A 19,294-nucleotide genomic window follows, 5' to 3' on the forward strand; every position below is an offset into this window, starting at 1 on the left:
AAAACAAAAGATAAACTCAGGAAGCGAAGAACAACGGTAATATAACAGAAGCAGAACAAGGAAGAACAAAAGGCATCCGATAAAGAACGAGACACCGGTCCCGATTTCCTGAGTTCCGTCATGCACGGTTCGAAAGCAATACATCCCGAATACAAAGTGGATGCTGCTGGGCCCTCGATGGCCTCCTTATTCAGAGCATGCACAGTGATTGCGGGCGGGCTTATGTGCATCGAAATTGAATCGCGTTCGAGCAGGTTTCACGGAGTGGTGCTGGTGTTGCGAAAGTATTTTCTTTTTAGGCCTTGCGTCGCCGCTTACGACGCGGACTTCCGATTAATTCTCATGGAATCACGCAATCACTCCCTCCTAAACGCGTATGAAACGAAATTGACAGCCAAATGCCACACGTGCGCTGTAGTGCACTGAAAGAAAGAACACAGCTAAACGAACACACACAAAAAAAGTGGTTCAGCTGCTACCAGAGGCGGGCATTTGACCTCAAATATCTCGACCTCACCTCAACTTCAAAAAAAAATGCCAACCTCACTAAACCTCAATCTTACCAGTTCAGGTTGAGGTTCCTTGAGACGACCTCACCTCACTTTTCCTGAGGACACTGGCAACCTCACTCAGCCTTACCTCAACCTCAAATTTTGAGGTAGAGGTCGGCTTCTCGACCTCAGGAAACAAACAAAAAACAAAAAGCGATTAAGAAGTTTTTTTTAGTTAAAAACAATTTTGAGAATCCTGTGAGACAGGAAAGCCAAAATGATGACGGTACCCTTGTGATGACTAGTTATTACAATAGCGCACTATGCGGTATATACTTATTTAATAAGGTGCCAACAGACACTACTGATGTGCACGCAGTAGGAGAAACTTATTCATTAAGTTTGCTTCACTTACTAATTATAAGCTTATTAGTGTCAGCATTCGGCAACAGCTTCGCGTATACTTGACCGTATTGGAAGCCTCTCGCTCATTCACGCACGAACCGGCAATTGAGAAACACAGAGCTTCTGCACCATCTACCAGAAATTGGGAGGGCGGGGGATGGGCGGTGGGTATCCCCGATACTCTTCTTAGACTTGACAATAGCGAATGTAAAGAAACTGGTCGCAGATGCGCTTTCCAATTTGACGGCTACGCAGACGCATATCAGTATATTTCAATTTTATAGCTCTATCCGGCATAGCGAGAGTACTCATCGTGAGTGAAAATTGTGCCACCCAGCGAAACGCTCTTTTCAGTCCTCCGTATGCTGCCTTCGAAAACAATCTGCGACTATAGTACGATAGCAAGGCGGGCGAGTTGGTGATACAGATTTAAAAAATAACAGCGCGGGAAACGGGAACATCAACAAAGGCGCGTTGTATTTATGTCTGCGTAGAAGCGAGTGGCTTCTTTTAATGCGAAAGCATTAGATGGCTCAGTTCCAAGGTCATATCCGCAAAGAAGTGTCCGCAAGAAACGGCACCATGTGACGTCATGAGCCGATGAGCCACGTGACGAAGATAGTAACGTCACATACTTAATTAATGTTAATTAACATCACTGATGAACATGCCTCACCAATGATTATAAATGTAATTAGGCAACACTAAGGCTAACTAGTATTAGTGATGACATCATATGAGTGTGACGTAATACCAGGTCACGTGACAGTGATGTAATGTGAAGTCAAACCTACTCACATGACGACGATGTAATATGATGTCACACCTAGTCACGTGACAACGATGTGACGTCATGTCATACCAGGTCCCCACTCACCCCTATTTCAAGGTTTGTATCGATCCCACATTACTACACATGCGAGCATCACGCATTACAAAGAGTGCCTACAGCTGGGTACACATTAATGACATTCGGTTTGGCCAGCAGGTGAACGCGCCAATTCTCATGTGTGACATACTGCAACGATCATGCAACGACACATGCCGTTGACCCTCGAGGTGATGATGATGATAATAGTGTATCTTTATGCGCCCGGGGAAGTAGATATACCGCTACCAAATTAAAAGTTTCCCGAATATTGCTTACATTACCAGCAACCGAAGACAACAATTCTGTTGGAAAACAGGAATAATAATTAAGGGAGATGATGTTGATGTTCCTGGAAGGTCAAGACCCTCCTCCGTTTCCGCCACTTCCCTGCAGGTGGCGATGGTAATTGTTTCGAAATCCTGATAATTCTCCGATTACTCGGTAATTCCGCTGCACTTTGCAGAAACGCGCTAAATTACGTCTTCGAACACTATGCCGACTATTGAAATCACACGGGCCAAAACAACTGGCCTAGAGGGGGCAGCGTGTACCGCTTTCTCTGTGAAGACCACCACGACTCACCGCTCAAATTTCGAAGCAGCGAAATCTTTTTCCAGCCCCCGTGCCCCCAATCTGTGACAAAAAAAAAGCCTAAATACTATACAGCCGAACAAAATTCTGGGTACCATTCCGTCAACTAGTCTGAGACAAGTTGCTTTGAGTCAGCCACTTTTTTCTTCAAAACAACTAATCAATGGTACACCGGCATCCTCGAAGCTTTATACCGGCGAGCACCACGTAAGCATTCTGCGAAGCCGTTTAAGGTGAACAATGGGTCTCTGCAAAATAGTTAAAGGAAAGATAACGTGTAGTGCCTGGTCGTCTGCAGGGTAGGCCGCCAACCTAACCGATACCATACGAGAAAAGAAAAAAAAACAAAGAGAATGATTACAAACTTGCAAACAAAAATCGCACACTGAAAACAGAAGCCAAAAAGAGTGTGCCGCACTAAACTTGATATTAGAAGTCTGAAACATCGACTCAGCAGAACAACGCCAGGACGTAATCAGTTCTATTCACATACCTTCATTAAAAAAAAGGAAAATGGAATCAGCTACCACATCATTATATATTCATTATAGTTTTGCATATTTTACCGCTATAACACCGCTATGCTGGTACGTTCGCCCCGTGCTGCGGTGTTTTGGCACATGTGAATTTCCGAGAAGGAACAAGGAACAGGAGACCAAAGGGACATTTGAAAGGATATAAAAGTGAAATTTTATTTGCATCTGCTTGCATTACGGAAAGGGAATATACAGAAGTAGTGTGAGATTCGAAAGGCGAAGACACCGATCAAAAGCTTCCACGGTGTCTTACAAATTTTTTCTGGCTTCGTTCCTTTTTTCATAGAATCAGCATGTGTCCTTGTTAGGAACCAACTGAATCACATTCTCTCGCGTGTGCCGACTGCTCCAGTTTCTGTTAAGACACCGTGTAATGTACAGCAGGATCCCTTTACTCGACTGCAAGGCAAAAGCCGTGACGTCAGCGCCGGCAAGGAGCATGAACACTAAGCAGTCTTGCTTGGGGCCATCCGCACTACGACGAATTTATAGCGTGCCTGCTGGACTGAGCTTATTTGTTTGCGGCACCAGGCAAAGCTACCGCGGATGAACGTGAGTTATGGGCTTTGCGCGCTCCCGGGAGTTTGAGCCGATCGGGAGGCAGCTACAGGTGCTACGCCAGCGGGGCAAGGGGGAGGGAGGGTGGGGTGCCGTGACAGCAGCACCCCTTACAGGAAGGCCGGAGGGGTGCGTCCTCCTGTAGGCTCGGGCTGAACGGACATTACGGCGCAGCACCGAAAGCTAAGGGCAGACTGTGGAATCCGGTTGTCTAGACAGGGGAAACCGAACACCAAGCATCACTGCGTGAACACTGCGGTGGTGCGCTCCGACTCCGCTTCGGAAGCGGCACTCGTCGAAGCAAGCCGCGGAAACTGTAAAAAGTTTCGACCTCAAAATTTCGGCCTCACTGAATGACGACCTCACTCAACCTCAAACTCACGCGTGAGGTTGAGGTCTGATTTGCTGACCTGACTCACAAAATCCCGAGCCGTCGCCGACCTCACCTCAACCTCACCTCACGATGTGAGGTTGAGGTCATTTTGATGTTGAGATCGACCTCATGAGGTTGCCCCTCTGGATGCTGCAAGCATGCTTGGCATCTCTCTGAGCTACGTACTCAACTGTAGGTATAAAAGCTTGGCAGGATGGTCGTCTTTATCCTTCGACAACAACGAATTCTTAGCTGCGAAAATCTTAGCATCATTTGTACTCCCTTCTTGTCGACGGAGGCCTTATGTGAATGTTAGTTTTTCGAGCCAAGCAAAAAAATTCTCACACCTTTCAAGTCCACATGAACATCCAGAATGAGAGGCATTCATTAATGTCAGACATCATTAAACCACACTGTGATGAATGTAAGTATGTGCAAAAGTATGTATATGTGGGAAGCATCTGCAGACGGAGCTCCAGCTGCATCTCGAAAATTTCTCGACACTCCTCAGTGGTGCCCTCTGTCTGAAGGGCAGGTAGCGCCGTCTGGAGGCAGACCGTGGCGCTGTCTTCCATCTAGATACCGTGCCTTGCTTCACGGGCAGCGACCCGCCTGAGCAGCTCAAAAGAAGAAAAAGAAATGGCGTTGCTTTGCAACGACAGCAAGAACAACAGGCCCACCAAACTTGTTTGATTGTTTGTTTTTCTTGTTAAGCCAAAACCAGTTTACGAGCCGCTTTAAGAGTAGACGGGCTGCGTCTTGAATGTGCGCGGCAGGCAGGTCGATTATGTTTCGTATTCTACGAACAGGTGAGTAACGTCCACTGACGGTGCAGGCAAGGGGAATCGCGTAGGTGGAGGTCGACAACATGGGAGAGCAAGTCGTCCTTTAAATTTTATTCTTCGTTATTAGACAAGTTGAGAGCTACCCCGTCTGCGTCTGTCTTCCGCTGAACACGCCCAGAAGTCTAGCTACACTCAAGCGAGCAGCCTTTAAAGGGAATAACAGCGAAAACAATTTTGACCTCAACAGGAAGTCCAAGCGAGCCCATGACACTAGTTAATGGAAATTGTGAAGTATACAAAAAGTACGAGATTAAAACGAAGTATCAACGCGCTGCTGGCTGCTTAGGAACCGTATTAAGCGTCTAAAAAAAAATCTAACTTGCATTAGGGCTAAAGTGCGCGCACTTAGTCACTTAGTGCACCATTTTGTAGGTGACGAAAAGGATGCTGCTTCACACACTCTAAACACAAATACTTCTATATGGGAGCAAAAATGGAGTAAACTCCCCTCTGGAGCACTCTCTTTTATAAAAGAGGGAGAGCGCTAGAGGAGAGTTTCCTTTCTTTTTACTCCTTTCTGTTCAGGGTGCAGCAGGCAGTCCTGTTCTGTGTCAATCATAGTTGATCGCTATACTTTTTCCAGCCGGTAGCCCTGGCCTTTGGTCTTTCATTATTTTTGTCCTTGAATAATTCGCATAAAGTAAACTGGTGTCATAGAAACAAGAGGAGTGTAGCTAAATGCTATGAATCACTTCTTTTCATGACTACAAAGGCGGTCAAGCTGCCGCCTTTGTGGACGAGGTAGGAGACACAACCATTATGTTGGGTACGTAGCCTACTGGGGCAAATTAAACAAGACGCGTTATTACTGAACCCCTTCCGCACGAGATGCGACTCTAACCTTTAAACACACCTCTACGACCACAAACTGTAGTGGTGGTGCGAAGACACACCACAAGCAAAGCTCGCCGGAGTGTTATCTGCGCGACTCTGCTCGCCAGCAGTGCACTGAGATTCGTTGCAGTCACCAGAGTGTCGCTGAAAATTTCAAGAAATGGGGTAATTCACTGGACTACTTCTGTCGAGATGCCCGTCTGAAATGTGCGTGCAAGATTTTGTACAGGTAGATAGTAAGAAAAATAAAATATCAAGAGAGCTTAACTGCATATCGATAATCCATCGATATCATTTAGGCTCGGTTTTTCTCCGCTCTCCATCTTCTCATACATTGCTAAACGTTGCTGATCCGTTCATGAAAGTGGCCTTTCAGCAAAGCACCAAGCTCTCAGCGCTTTGTTTCGTCTGTTGTCCTGCTGCGCTTTTCCTAACCAGGATGAAATCACAAACCCGCCTGCAAAAACGCTACATAGCCATGAAACGTCAACATCGCGCTAACCAGCAGCTTCAAAGGTGACCGTCCTCATCCCTGCTTGCACCTAGCTCAGCCTCCCACTCCCAAACCACTTTTACTAATTTGAATTTCGAGGACACTGTATCCAGCACCGCTGCCTTGACGCTGTGCCAGCGGTTCTCGCCGTCCATACTACCTTCGGGCTCCAGGCCACAGGCTCGCCACTTCGATCCCGTCAAGACGACTGGTGCGAAAGCAATCGTGTGCGGCGATTTTGGATCCCGGTGAACGTTCGTGAACCTCGCGGGTGTTCTTAGCTAACGTTGACACGTAAACGAAATAAACCTCGCGTCGCAACAGCCCGCAGCGCAGCTCACGCGTAGAACCCCGAGAACAGTCGAGAAAGGGAAAACTTTGCAAAGCCAGCCGCTCGTTGCAGGGTGAATCGTCCGCGACTGCAGCTGCGGCTATCCTGCGAAGGTATACTGCGGACCTCGCTCAGCGCAGTCACCGGTCTGTTCGAGACCGGAATACTGTCCGACAGACGGCAGTGGTTGGTGGACTCTTCTCCGTTCCCTACTCGCTTTGGTCAGGCGAGGCAGTCGGCGAGAAAGGCAATCAGAATACAGAATGAAACGAAAACGAACAACGCGAAAATCGCCTCGACGGCAAAATTCACTTGCATGAATTCAGCATGTCCGCGTCGCACCCCCCGGCGATGAATCTACCCTGGGCAGGCGTTCTTCATCTATACTTTAAATAGGTAAATAAAGATTTACCCGCCGCGGTGGCTCAGTGGTTAGGGCGCTCGGCTACTGATCCGGAGTTCCCGGGTTCGAACCCGACCGCGGCGGCTGCGTCTTTATGGAGGAAAAACGCTAAGGCGCCCGTGTGCTGTGCGATGTCAGTGCACGTTAAAGATCCCCAGGTGGTCGAAATTATTCCGGAGTCCTCCACTACGGCACCTATTCTTCCTTTCTTCTTTCACTCCCTCCTTTATCCCTTCCCATACAGCGCGGCTCAGGTGTCCAACGATATATGAGACAGATACTGCGCCATTTCCTTCCCCCAAAAAACAATTATTATTATTATTATTATTAAGATAAAACAGTGTTTAGTTGTCATGCGCGCTCCACGTTATTGCCCTCAGCGTTGTTGAGAGAGAAACAAATCACGGCTGAAAGCAAATAATGCACAGCTCGTGTCGGACCCAAGTCTGCGCAGGAGTTTCACACTCCGAGCTAACGCTCCCGCTGGTTTTGTAGCGGTTAGAATCCACTCCGTTGTTTTTTTCCCGGAATCTCTAGTACTCATTCACAATTGCCACTTCCGCGCGCTCCTGCCACGAAATGTCCTCATGACCCCCGCATGTCTCGCCGTAGCAAGCGCCTCAACACGTGGCGTGAGCATGTAGCGTGCCGACAGAGGTCCGTGACGTCATTGGGGGCTATTCATCATGCTGCCGCATGGGCGTCAGAGGCCGAACAGTATGGGGCGAGGCGACTGCACGCTTCGCATTTTATGTTCCATGCTCGCGCCAGCGCGCTTTGCATCTGGGAAAACCGCTGCATGTGAAACAGGTCTAAACATGTGCATGCACTTTCATCGTGGAGCCTAGCGCGCGTAAGTAGTCGGGCGCGTCCGTGTGTGAGCTGCTTGCTTGCAGGTGTGTGGGAGTGTGCCTGTTCGTCACAGTATGAGCAGGCAGGCCAGGGTTCTTGCAGACGCTGGCAACCGTCGCCACCTGTGCACAAATAAACGACTGGGAAGTCCTCCTCGCTTGACATACCCAGCAGTTGCGCACAACCCGAGGGAGCCGGATCCAACGGGACAAGTTGCCACGGCTGAGTCAATCGTCTGCCACGCTAGCTCAGAGCGCATGACAGCTCTCTCCGATCGCAAGGAATCCGTCGACTACAGCCCTTGCTTGCTAAAGTCATTAGCCCCCTGTGACAGCCGAGCTCGCGGGAAAGCCTTTTGTGTTTTTTTTCACTAGCTGCAAACTCCCGGCGTTGCGATCTTGCACAGGGCACGAGTCCGCGCACGTGAACGCTGTCCGTTGTAACGAACGTCACTAGACAGCTGCGCAGACTGATTACGGTCTCGGCGTACACGTTGCTTCGCGCATTAGTCAGACCGTTTCCTGGTGCCCGCTCTGCACGACGCATGCGACAGCTGACGATGCCACCGCCTCCGCTTCAAAGCGGTGACGTAGTGGGGAATGCTCGCTGCTTGAATTCTTTTCCAGTTGCAGGGCAGTGGGCGGTTCGTTGGCAGCAAATGTGTGGAAGGAATCAAAGCAGACGAACAGGACTACGGGAGGAGATATCGCGTCGCAGAACCGGAATTGAGCGGTGTATGTAGTCAGGATGCCGGTGCGTCAAAAACTGTAAAAGGAATGAACAGAATTCCGGTCCATATCTTCGTCGACAGTGAGTCTAGAATACCAAATACTTTCTCTTCGCGTCAGCAGCGCTTGTGCGCTTCAGGCGTTAAACCTGAAGGGCGACTCATGTCACTGAACTTGAATAAAAAGCTGCCTTATTGCGTTGGACCAGGTTTATTTGTTCCTGATTGCCTCATGAAAAAGCTGAAGAACGCCAAAAAATATTAATGAAAGAGGAAATATATTGCTGGGAATATTAAAGAATGCCACACACGGCCAGAGCGTCATTATACTTCCTGACTGGAACTCTGCGCGCCAGCGCCTTTATTGGGGGTCTCCTATACATTCCAATAGAAATACTAACGCTGGCACTGAAAAAGCATAGGGTTACAGCTGGAGTTGGTGCCGGACGTTGGCGAAGGCTGATCACCTGGCTCACAAAAAGGTCCGCGTGTACAGCTGTGAATGTTAGCGCTCTTCAATGAGAAATCGCTTCTCGCAAAGCAGGCTGTCCGCTACTAACGTGGTCGCCGTCGCTATGGATGTCACCGCACACAGCCGGTTACGCATTCCTGCGCTCACGTCCTCCCCTTGCACGGCAACCACCCTCCTAAATGGTTCCAATGGCAACGCCCCCACCGGTTACGCCGACTGCGACAGACGACGACACACCACTATGGTGCGAAACCGAAGAATGGACGCTGTAAAAGCACGTTGTGTGGATGCGACCTTAGGTTTTATTCACTCACATTTAATTCAGCATGAATGGAAAATGTGGAAGTGGGCCCTCTGCACTCGCAATTTCTTGCACGACTCTTCGCTGTTCGGAATGTGGTGGGGCTTTGTTCGGCCGTGCGCGAGTGACGCGTGCACAGCAATTGCCCGTCCTAAGGGAAACACGTCAACCACGACCACTTACCAGTCCACGACCACGAAAATATGGCAGGTTATCAGGATAGACGAGAAAACAACGCGAGAAAGCACAGGGCGCAATGGCAAAAATGACCACTGCCACCACTGGTGAGCACTCCTTTTTTGGTGCCACGTGCTCTTGAAATCACACCGTTTTTTTTTCCTGTCATGCACACCTACCAAGTCGACTGCGTCACCCTTTTATGGGAAGGTACACGTATTTTATCGGAGCCATCTAACCAGCAAAAGCGTTGGTAATTCGTCGTGATTCATCGAGGATAGAAGCTTGGCCAGTCGAATCGCAAACTTAGTCACAGATTGCGCTTCGTGCTTATTCTCCGTATAGGTGCTCTTGTCTGTATGCTGTTGAATTACGGTGAATAGCCATAATCGCTCTCTCATACGCGGCGATGCAGGCCTGCAACACACCAGCACCACAAACGATAAGCTGCATTCTGCATTCTATATATGTCTGGTGTTACAGGCGCGCAACGTAGAAAAATGGCTTGAATCGTCATCGATTTGAGTGCCCAGTAGGCATGATTGAATTTTACTAAAATATGAAATTTTCTTGTTTTTACGAATAGAATATTGCTATTAATTGCGAATTGATAGAACACGGACCGATGAGTAAAAAAAAACAAACTACAACAGCTACGCTACTGCTTAGCGCGAACAAATCAGCGAAAAACTGTCATCTGCATGCGGCGGTGTTCCGCTGCTGCTTTTCGCTTTGCGACCATGGTGTTCATCCGTTAGCCCCAGCGGCGGCTTCGTCGGCGGTCCGAACGCAGACAAGTCCGAAGTCCGGATGCTTCCCTCTCCCATTTATACGGCGACGACGTTTGGTTTGGCCGCGAAGCCTGTAGCGAATTCTCGCTTCTGACTGCGCGTGACCCGAAGGTCCCGTGCTGCCATGGAGACGGACCTACGCGCCCTGTGCGGCCTCCGCTCTGAGCCGCCAAAGCTAAAGATCCGCACGGCCCAGTCACGTGACCTTGCTGCAGCACCACCGCCAGCACCGGCACTCAACAGGCGAACAAACCACAAACAGCCTATAGCCACGCGCGACCTCCGTTCTGAGTTGCTGCAGTGTGGTGTGGCTGCGCTGGGGTATACACTGCCGGCTTATGAAGGCCATCGCAAATTAGCTCCGTATAACAACTTTTCGTTGTAATATAACGCAAGGATAGTTATTTCTCGGGTCACGGAGTACAACTGTACAGTAGTATGAACGAGTTGAGAACAGCCATCACAAACTGCGTAACTCCGTGCTAACCGCGCAGCTGCCTGCTTTACTATAGTCGCAGTTGTCTTTCTCCTTTGCGGGAACATCTTGCTCTTCGTTTTTTTTTTCTTATCAGCGGCAACATATGCGGCATATCGTTATCGGACAGCAGTGTAGCGCCGCACTTCGCAGCGCTATCAGCCGTGCAGTGATTTCAACTGAAAGCTCGTATATCTCTCCGCGTTTCCGCCCTGTCCAGGCCAGCGGGCGCCCTGTCGGCCAAGGGCTCGACGGAAACCCAGTGAGACAAGACGGCACCCGTCAAAGGCAAACAAATTCGTGCTCGGCAGCCTTGGCCGGCATTAGTCACGAAAACGACTGAGCCTGTTGTTGTTGTCGATGATGATGTTGTAGCGGTCGTTCTTGGCCTAGAAAGAGGCAGAGACAGAAATGAAAGAGCGGCTCTTGCAAGCCGCGTTTTCCGCCTGTTATAGGTGGACTAAGAAGAACTATTGGGCGCTTCTCGCTGGATCTTTTGAATGCGTTAGCAGCCAAGCGTTCGTTATTGCATACGAGGTTGATGCACTACAGTTCGTTATATCCGAAATAAACGCACCAAGTTCGCTGCATACAAGGTCCAGGGACCGAAGTTCGTTATATCCGACGTGGCGTACTTAGATTGATTATATCCGAGGTTAACAGACGAAAGTTAGTTTATCCGAGGTGGTGGCATACTGAGGTTCGTTGTATGCGAAATAACATACTAATTTCGTATATGTAGTATACTAAGTTGAGCAGGTGGGCCACCTGTCACTGGCTACTGCAGACGGCGCTCGCCATTTCAGCTTGCAGTGAGCCTTCTAATGTTAAAGCATTAATAAGTCGGGTTGCTCACTGTTGGCATGGCTCAAGCCGGCTGCTTTGGAAAGAGGATTGATCTTTACTGGACCATTTTCCGGTCCGCACCATTTAAGTAGAGATCTCTACAGTCAGTGATTGTCACGTGTCGTTTTAGTTTTGGGGAATAGCCAGACTGCGCACACTGAACTCGTTAAGGAAAACTGCCACAGAAGATCCACATGGAGGTCAGGTAGAGATCGATGTTGCAAAAACGTCTCAACAAGAACGTGAACGAAACACGGTCACAGATCATATACAGCAAGACACGAAGGTTGAGGTTGCGCTGCGTTAAAGAGTTTTTTTTTTTTTTAAGAAGAAAAGGTGCGAATGAGCCTGAAGCAAGAAAGGGACGAACAGCAGAAAGAGCTTTTCTGTTCTGATTGATTCGTTAGAAGACGTCAACAACGTGCATAGGGGAAAAAGGGTAAAAAACTGAAAGAATTGACACCGAAAGAAGGCGGCGCGGTGGCTCAGAGGTTAGTGCACTTGGCTACTGATCCGGAGTTCCAGGGTTCGAACCCGACCGCGGCGGCTGTGTTTTTATGGAGGCAAAACGCTAAGGCGCCCGTGTGCTGTGCGATGTCAATGCACGTTAAAGATCCCCAGGTGGTCGAAATTATTCCGGAGCCCTCCACTACGGCACCCCTTTCTTCCTTTCTTCTTTCACTCCCTTCTTTATCCCTTCCCTTACGGCGTGGTTCTGGTGTCCAACGATATATGAGAAACATGCCGCGCCATTTCCTTTCCCCCAAAACCAATTATAATTATAAAGAAGGCGCCAACCGATTGCCGATTATGCGTTCACCCAAAGCAACGACATCGACCGTGGAAACGAGACAGAAACGAGACAGGTGCCTGCATACACTATGGTGCACTTGTGCAAGTTGTTACCGAACGTTTTTTGTCTCATTTTTTTCTCTTTTTGTTATGTTTTCTTAAACAGAAAACAAAAAAGCAGTCTCAGACCTCATACCGGTTAACACAGCTGTGCTCGCCACCGACACTTTCGCGCCACCGTTCTTCAAAATACTTTTTTCTGAACTTCCGATGAATGTAGTGTGCTGCAGTGGCCGGCTTAACTAGAAAGAGGAGAAAGCTGTCACACACTCTGAGCACAAATATGCCTGTATGACAGCAAAAATGCAGCGATCTGCCCTCTGGCGCACTCCCTTTTATAGGGAGCTATAGGGACAGCTTACACCCTTTTTACTCCTTTTTGTCTAGAGTGCACTGATCGGCGGTCCCAAGATTTGCCCCGCGTTGTATACAGAATGCAGACACTGCCGTATGCGCAGCGCGCGAAGGATATACGCTCCTAAGCGGGATGCTGCAGGGTGAGAAAGGGCGGCTGTATCTGAGCTCCAAATACACAACTTTGTGCATAGCATACACGAGCGAATCACGCCTTGTCATCATCACCTTCATCAGCGTCCCAGTAACTGCCACCAGGCAAGCCAAGTACGCTGCGATATCCCAAAAGCATTTTTCAGTGCTTGCTAATGTCGTCCGCCAACCTCGGTTCCCCATCATCTGTACTTGCCGATGTCGTATCCTTGTTATAATACTCGCATTTTCTGGTGGTCTTCTCCGTGTACCTCCTTGGTCAATCGGCGAATTTTCAGCCCAACCAAATATCCGGTCCAGTTTTCTCCCTCCTAGTCTCGACTAGAGCATCGTTACCTCACTCTTGTCCTCCGGTTCTGCCATACATTTTTGTAGTTTTTCTTCTCCACTCTTCGTTGCGCTCTCAATTTGAATCCCGACTGCAGTGATCGCAAGTATATGGAGGCTAAATGCAGACAACACCCGTCTGCTGTGCGATGTCACTAGTGCACCAAGAACCCCAGGAGGTCGACATCACCCCACCCCCTCTCCGCACCCCGAACGCTACGTGATATAGTTTAGTTGGACATCCTTCGTAGATTGAAAAGAGGAGGTTCCGGCCACCCCGCTCCCTCTGGCGAGGAGACAGGGAGGAAGGGATAGTTCAGCACTAAGTAATCACACACTCGTCGTGTGTGCAGGGCAGTGTATGGGTGGCGGAGAGAAAAACACAAGCTTATGAAAGTGGCTTCAAGGAAAATAACAATTGGACGCAGCCTCCTGACGGCACGGATGGCTATAATATACCTGGTGAATTCGTGCGTGCGTTGCCCGCACAGAGTGGGTTGTGCCCCTGAGGGCCGAGTGAAATTTGGAGAGTCGAATGCACGCATTATAGACGAAGGAGGTTATGTGGCCTTTTATTTCCAGTTTCACACGTTAGATTGTCCTTGCGTCGCTTTTCCTTTAACTTATTTGCACCGCTTTATCTGTACTGACTGTCACGCACAGGTCGACAGATTATTTCGGTTTGGACTCACCCGACCAACTGGTGTACACTTATTAGTCGAGTCTTATTAATTCGAACTCGAAGGCGACCGTAAATTCCGACATAGTAACTAGCGCGGAAAAGACACGGGCGCAGAAAGGTGCTGCAGGACGCACGCATTCTCTGTGTCCGTGTCTTTTTAGTGCTATAGTTACCAGGTCGGCATCCGTAAACCAACTAGCCCAATTAAGAGCCTTACCTGTGACCCGAAATTCATTCGAGCTATGCGTATTTCGAAATACCGAGGTACTTTATAACGCATTTCATTTTGACTGCGCCAAAGCGTCAGTTGGAATAAACGGGAAGTTCTAATTCAGCGACATTGAACTCACGGCGTTCCAGCGCATTAGGCAGCCGTATAATCCTATAGCAGCGTCTTGGGATGGGCACGAGAAGAACGTGTATAACCGCCGGTTCACTGCAAAGCCTCTCGGTATCGCGAGATTCTGCGGTGTCAGCTGCAGACCCGAACTTTTCCCGCGCCTACCTTCCGCCTCCTCATCACCCAGCTGTCTGCCCCTCCTAAGAGTGTAATTTCCACGCGGCCAGAGCCAACCTCGACCACGTCATGTGATTAGGCTGTGTTCGTCACCCCCCACCAAAATCCCTCAATGTTAATTCAAAGGAGCAGCGGGAGGCTGCCATACGCAGCCCAGCGCCTGATGTCCAGGACAAGATTGGGCCCAGAAGATAGATAGATAGATTGTTGCCGGGAAGAAAGAAAAGGAAAGTGCACAGGCCTGCTCACTGGCTCAAGACGAGCCACAATCGCTACCACGTGCAGATAGCAGGAGAGTTGAAAGATGGGATAGAAAGACAGGATAGTAAAGATGCGCTACAGACAAGGCCGATCCCGGAGGCAGTGCAATACCAGGCCGACCGGTGGCGGAAGTGAAGGAACCTTCAAACTGTCCGCCACATTTCCAAAAATAAGTCTAATTGGACACGTAACAGATACTCTACGGGGTCCGGACATACCGCAGAAGGTAGCAGAGGCCTACCCAGTCATCTAGGACCTTTCTTCCTCCCCCGCTCCCTTTTGGGATAAATAAAGTTGTCTATCAGTGCTCGGTTAAACACACTTTGACAGTGGCGAATTTCATGGAGGAGATTTTCTTAACTGTTTATGTTGGTTTCTTAGCAATGCACTTCGCCCAGCTGATGACCCCAAGTGACGCAAAATATATTAATAATGAAATACCGATTACGCGTTCTAGGGTCTGAGAAGTATCCAGTGCGAACTGAATAAAAGCGCGTGAATAACTGCTACAAAGAAAGCGGATCGAACTGTGCCTAATATGTATATTTTGTGCTGGAAAACTGCCTGTTCCGGCATTAGTTGGGCACAGTGCGTTGCGATTAAAGCAACTTAAGAATTGCTCAAATATCCTATCGACGAAACCTTAAGCGCACAAGCACACGGGGACGTGAGAGAGACACAGGACATAGCGCTAACTTGCAAATTAATTTTATTGACGATACGAAGGCTATGTATGTGCTGAAGCCAGTTGAGCAAAACAGAGGAACTCAGCGCATGCGCAAACCACTTCCTTCCGTGAACGCCGTTCCCTTATCCGCAAGGTTAAGCGCATGGCCGTGCACTGACGCACTCGGCTGCCTTCTCGAGAATCGTGCGTGCTTCTATTATCTCATGCATGGAACGGTCCTTGCATCTGTGCATTCGCTGAACAATGGCTTGCATGTTCAGCTCATGGCAGTGCTCCGACAGGAGACGGTTCCTTGCTTGTGCCGCATTGCACAAGTGTTCCGCTAGTCTTTCATTTAGGCAGCTGTCAGTGTGCCCTGCATGTGTACACCCGAACACGAGTCAATGGAATATGGTATAACGCCCCTTCTTCGCACACCACAAACTTATTCCAATGGTGCCTTTTACATGCCCTTGAGTGACTGTCCTGTCCTATAAAAAAATTTCTTTAGACAGTGTAGACTGTCCATAGACTTCTGTCTATAGTATATAGACTGTCTGTATACAAACCCTAGAGAAAAGTCTCTAGACAATACTAATGCTATAGACAGCTCATAGACAATCTGTAGATATATGGCCATACACTTTTAGTAGAATTTTGTCTATAGAAAGTCTATAGACTATGAATAATCGAAAATAAATATCTATAGGAAGCAAATAGTCTATAAGAAGTCTTTAGACTTTATATAGACCACTTTTTTACGGGGAGTCTCTCTCACGGCCCCGTCTTATTGTGTCCGTAAGTTTTCATCAATTTGAGCCGCCAATTAAGCCCAAAAATTCGGCTGAGACACTTAAGACTGCTTACGTGTGGGAATGCCGAAGCATTAATGGCCACAGGTGCACTGACACACACCTGCACGCACATACGCGCGAATGACGCCACCCCGAACGCTGTGCGACGAATGGTTATATCACAATTTTGATATGAAAATTGGTCTCTGAGGAAAGGAAATGGCGTGGTAAGCGTCTCACATTACGACGGACACCTCAACCGCTCCTAACGGGAAAAGGTAGAAAGTCTGGGAAGAAATACAATTGAAGGTGCACATGTCGTTGGTTCGAACCACTGTACCAAGCTTGCCTCCAACTTGAATTGCACATGCAAGCTATATGCAACGAGAAATCCTGTGGTACCAACTGGAGCGCTGCGCGACAAACGGTTGCGTCACAGTTTTGGTACGAATGCAGTCGGGAAAACTGACGCCACACTGAGGTGGGCCAGTGAAGAGTACACATGTATATTGTTACGTGGCGGCCAGCCGAAGAGATACGATGATCGATGGCAATGAGATGATGCTCCGTCTCGGGCACTGCAGATATATATATATATATATATATATATATATATATATATATATATATATATGTGTGTGTGTGTGTGTGTGTGTGTGTGTGTGTGTGTGTGTGTGTGTGTGTGTGTGTGTGTGTGTGTGTGTGTGTGTGTGTGTGTGTGTGTGTGTGTGTGTGTGTGTGTGTGTGTGTGTGTGTGTGTGTGTGTGTGTGTGTGTGTGTGTGTGTGTGTGTGTGTGTGTGTGTGTGTGTGTGTGTGTGTGAACAACATGCATATGACTGTCTAAATTGGCGGTGCTCGGCCACTTGATGGCGTCACCCTAGATTTCTTGCCACATAATCTGGGTATGCGCTAGCTCCCCAGGGGCTAAAGCGAACATAAATTGTAGAGAAGCCTGGGAAGCCCTGCTGCGTAGCGAGGTCCCTGCTACACAGCAACAAAGCCATTCGCCTGGCGGAAGAAGCCGCGAGGAGTCAAGACCTCTTTGTCGGCTTCTAATCACGGAGGTCCCGGCCCCCGTCACCCAGGCCGCGTGCCGGGGACGTGGAGTAGGGGGCGTCCTTATCCGGTGGAAAATAAAGCAGGTATCGTCACCATCACCTTGCCATCACAGGTTTTCTGTAGAATCTGCGAGTACACGCACAAACACACGCCGCCGGCGTTTCTCGCAACGGGACTAACTAGTAATGCTTTCGCACTACAAAAACAACTTTGTTGAACTCCTATTTACTCTGAGAAAAGACGCCTTGAACCCGCACCGCTGAGGTGTGCGCACCAGTCGTTTCGACGGGCTGCCCTCACCGCCTCCGTCGTCAGAAGCAGCAGCGCGTCCTCGTGCTTTCAAGAAAGGCGACGGCGTCGCGGTCGCCTCCCGTGGGCGGCCGCCGAGTCAGTCCTCCGGCAGATCGCGAGTTCGCGCCACTCCGTCCAGTGACAACGACCTCTCGCTCCTTGGGTCCCACGCGTCAGCACTCATTAGGCAGGCCTCGAGGCGCTCGGGGCGTCTGGGTGGGAGGCAGAAAACTGACTCGTGGCGCCCTAGAAAACAAGGCTGTTCTCTCTCGCTTAGGGACGGCCTGCGCCGACATGAGGAGCCAGCTACATTAGTGAGCTGTTGCACGCTCCGTTAGCCCTGGAAATCACGCTCTTTGGTACAGATCCATTATTGTTCAACAGCGCCAAGGAACTAGGAAACACAAGACGGGTGACACGTGTGCCGTCTATGTATTGATTCTGCGTGTGTTTCGCGCCGCTCATGAACAGTAACGCTAGACGTCAGATATGCAGTAAACACGTGCACTAGTAGGGCAGCGCGCGCAAAGACGTCAAAAGTGATTTCAACTCGTTTCCACCAGCTTTTCGGCGCATTGCAAAAAAATCGAAAATGTATGAAACATGGGCCCCCAATAATACGCGGACTTGTGAAATAGATAACGAGGCATTACTTTCCACGAACCAACAATCAAATATCTTAGCTATTTCTGGTGGTGGTGGGGAAAACTTTAATGGACACATGGGAGTATAGGACACGCAGGTTCTTGGGCCCCCGCCCAATTCAATTATTCAAGAGGTATGTATTAACCAAGGAGATTATATTTATAACCTCCTCGGTATTAACAGATGCTCGTGCTTATCTCGAGTTGCTGCACAGGCGCAGACACGCCAGTCGCACCTCTTACATAACTTAGCGGCGATACCCACTTTTATGGCAAGGTTGGCTGTAGCGTTCAGCTGCTACACGCTCTAATCCCGGCCACGCCAGCCGCATTTTGAGGGAAGTCAGATTATTCCGGAGCTCTCCTCTACGGCACCTCTTCCTTTCTTCCTTCACACCCTCCTTCCCTTACGGCTCCGTTCGGGTGTCCAACGATATATGAGAGAGATACTGCACCATTTCCTTTCCTCAGAACCAATTTTCATTTTCGAATGCCAAAACGCCCGCGCTCCATGCGACACCGTAGCGTCGTAACACCAAGTAGTCGCCACGGCTACAAATCCGGAGTTCCCGGGTTCGAACCCGACCGCGACGGTTTGCGTTTTCATGGAGGCAGAACGCTAAGGCGCCCGTCTGCTGTGCGATGTCAGTGCACGTTAAACATTCCCAGGTGGTCGAAATTATTATGCCGTAGCCCTCCACTACGGCACCTATCTCTTCCTTTCTTCTTTCACTCCCTCCTTTACCCTTCCCTTACCGCGCGGTTCAGGTGTCCAACGATATATGAGACAGATACTGCGCCATTTCCTTTCCCCCAAAACCAATTACTATTATTATTACTGCGCCACTTCCTTCCCCACATATCATTATTACTATTATTAATTTAGACTCCGTTGATTTTGAGGAAAGCAAAGGTGCATACTGGGTATACCTGGGTCAGTGGACATCTTAATAGGGCTTTCAGGCACGTGGCGGTGGTATCCACCTGCAAAAAACCGTGATTTCGCATAGTAATTTGAAATCACGGTTTTTTGCAAAAATCTTTTCCTTCCTTTTTACTATTATTTTTAATAAAACCACTACCACCACCACCATAGTAATTTGGGCTTAGCAGTGCTTAACCGCCGGCCATTTTGTTCATATTTAATTTGTGCTAAAATCTGGACCCGCAGCGGTGGCTCAGCGGTAGGGCGCTCGGCTACAGATCCGAAGTACCCAGGCTCGAACGCGGCCGCGGCGGCCGCGTTTCGATGGAGGCGGAACGCAAAGGCGCCCGCGCGCGTGCTGTGCGATGTCAGTGCACGTTAGGTCCCCAGGCGGA

At 49.1% G+C, this 19,294-nt stretch overlaps 1 pseudogene; it reads right to left on the reverse strand.

Moving 5' to 3' along the window:
• Positions 1-14,595: 14,595 nt before the first annotated feature.
• LOC144099654 (U2 spliceosomal RNA) lies at positions 14,596-14,748 on the reverse strand (annotated as a pseudogene).
• Positions 14,749-19,294: the final 4,546 nt, after the last annotated feature.

This window comes from Amblyomma americanum, chromosome 7 (genome assembly GCF_052857255.1).
Source record: "Amblyomma americanum isolate KBUSLIRL-KWMA chromosome 7, ASM5285725v1, whole genome shotgun sequence".
NCBI classification, from domain to species: Eukaryota; Metazoa; Arthropoda; class Arachnida; order Ixodida; family Ixodidae; genus Amblyomma; species Amblyomma americanum.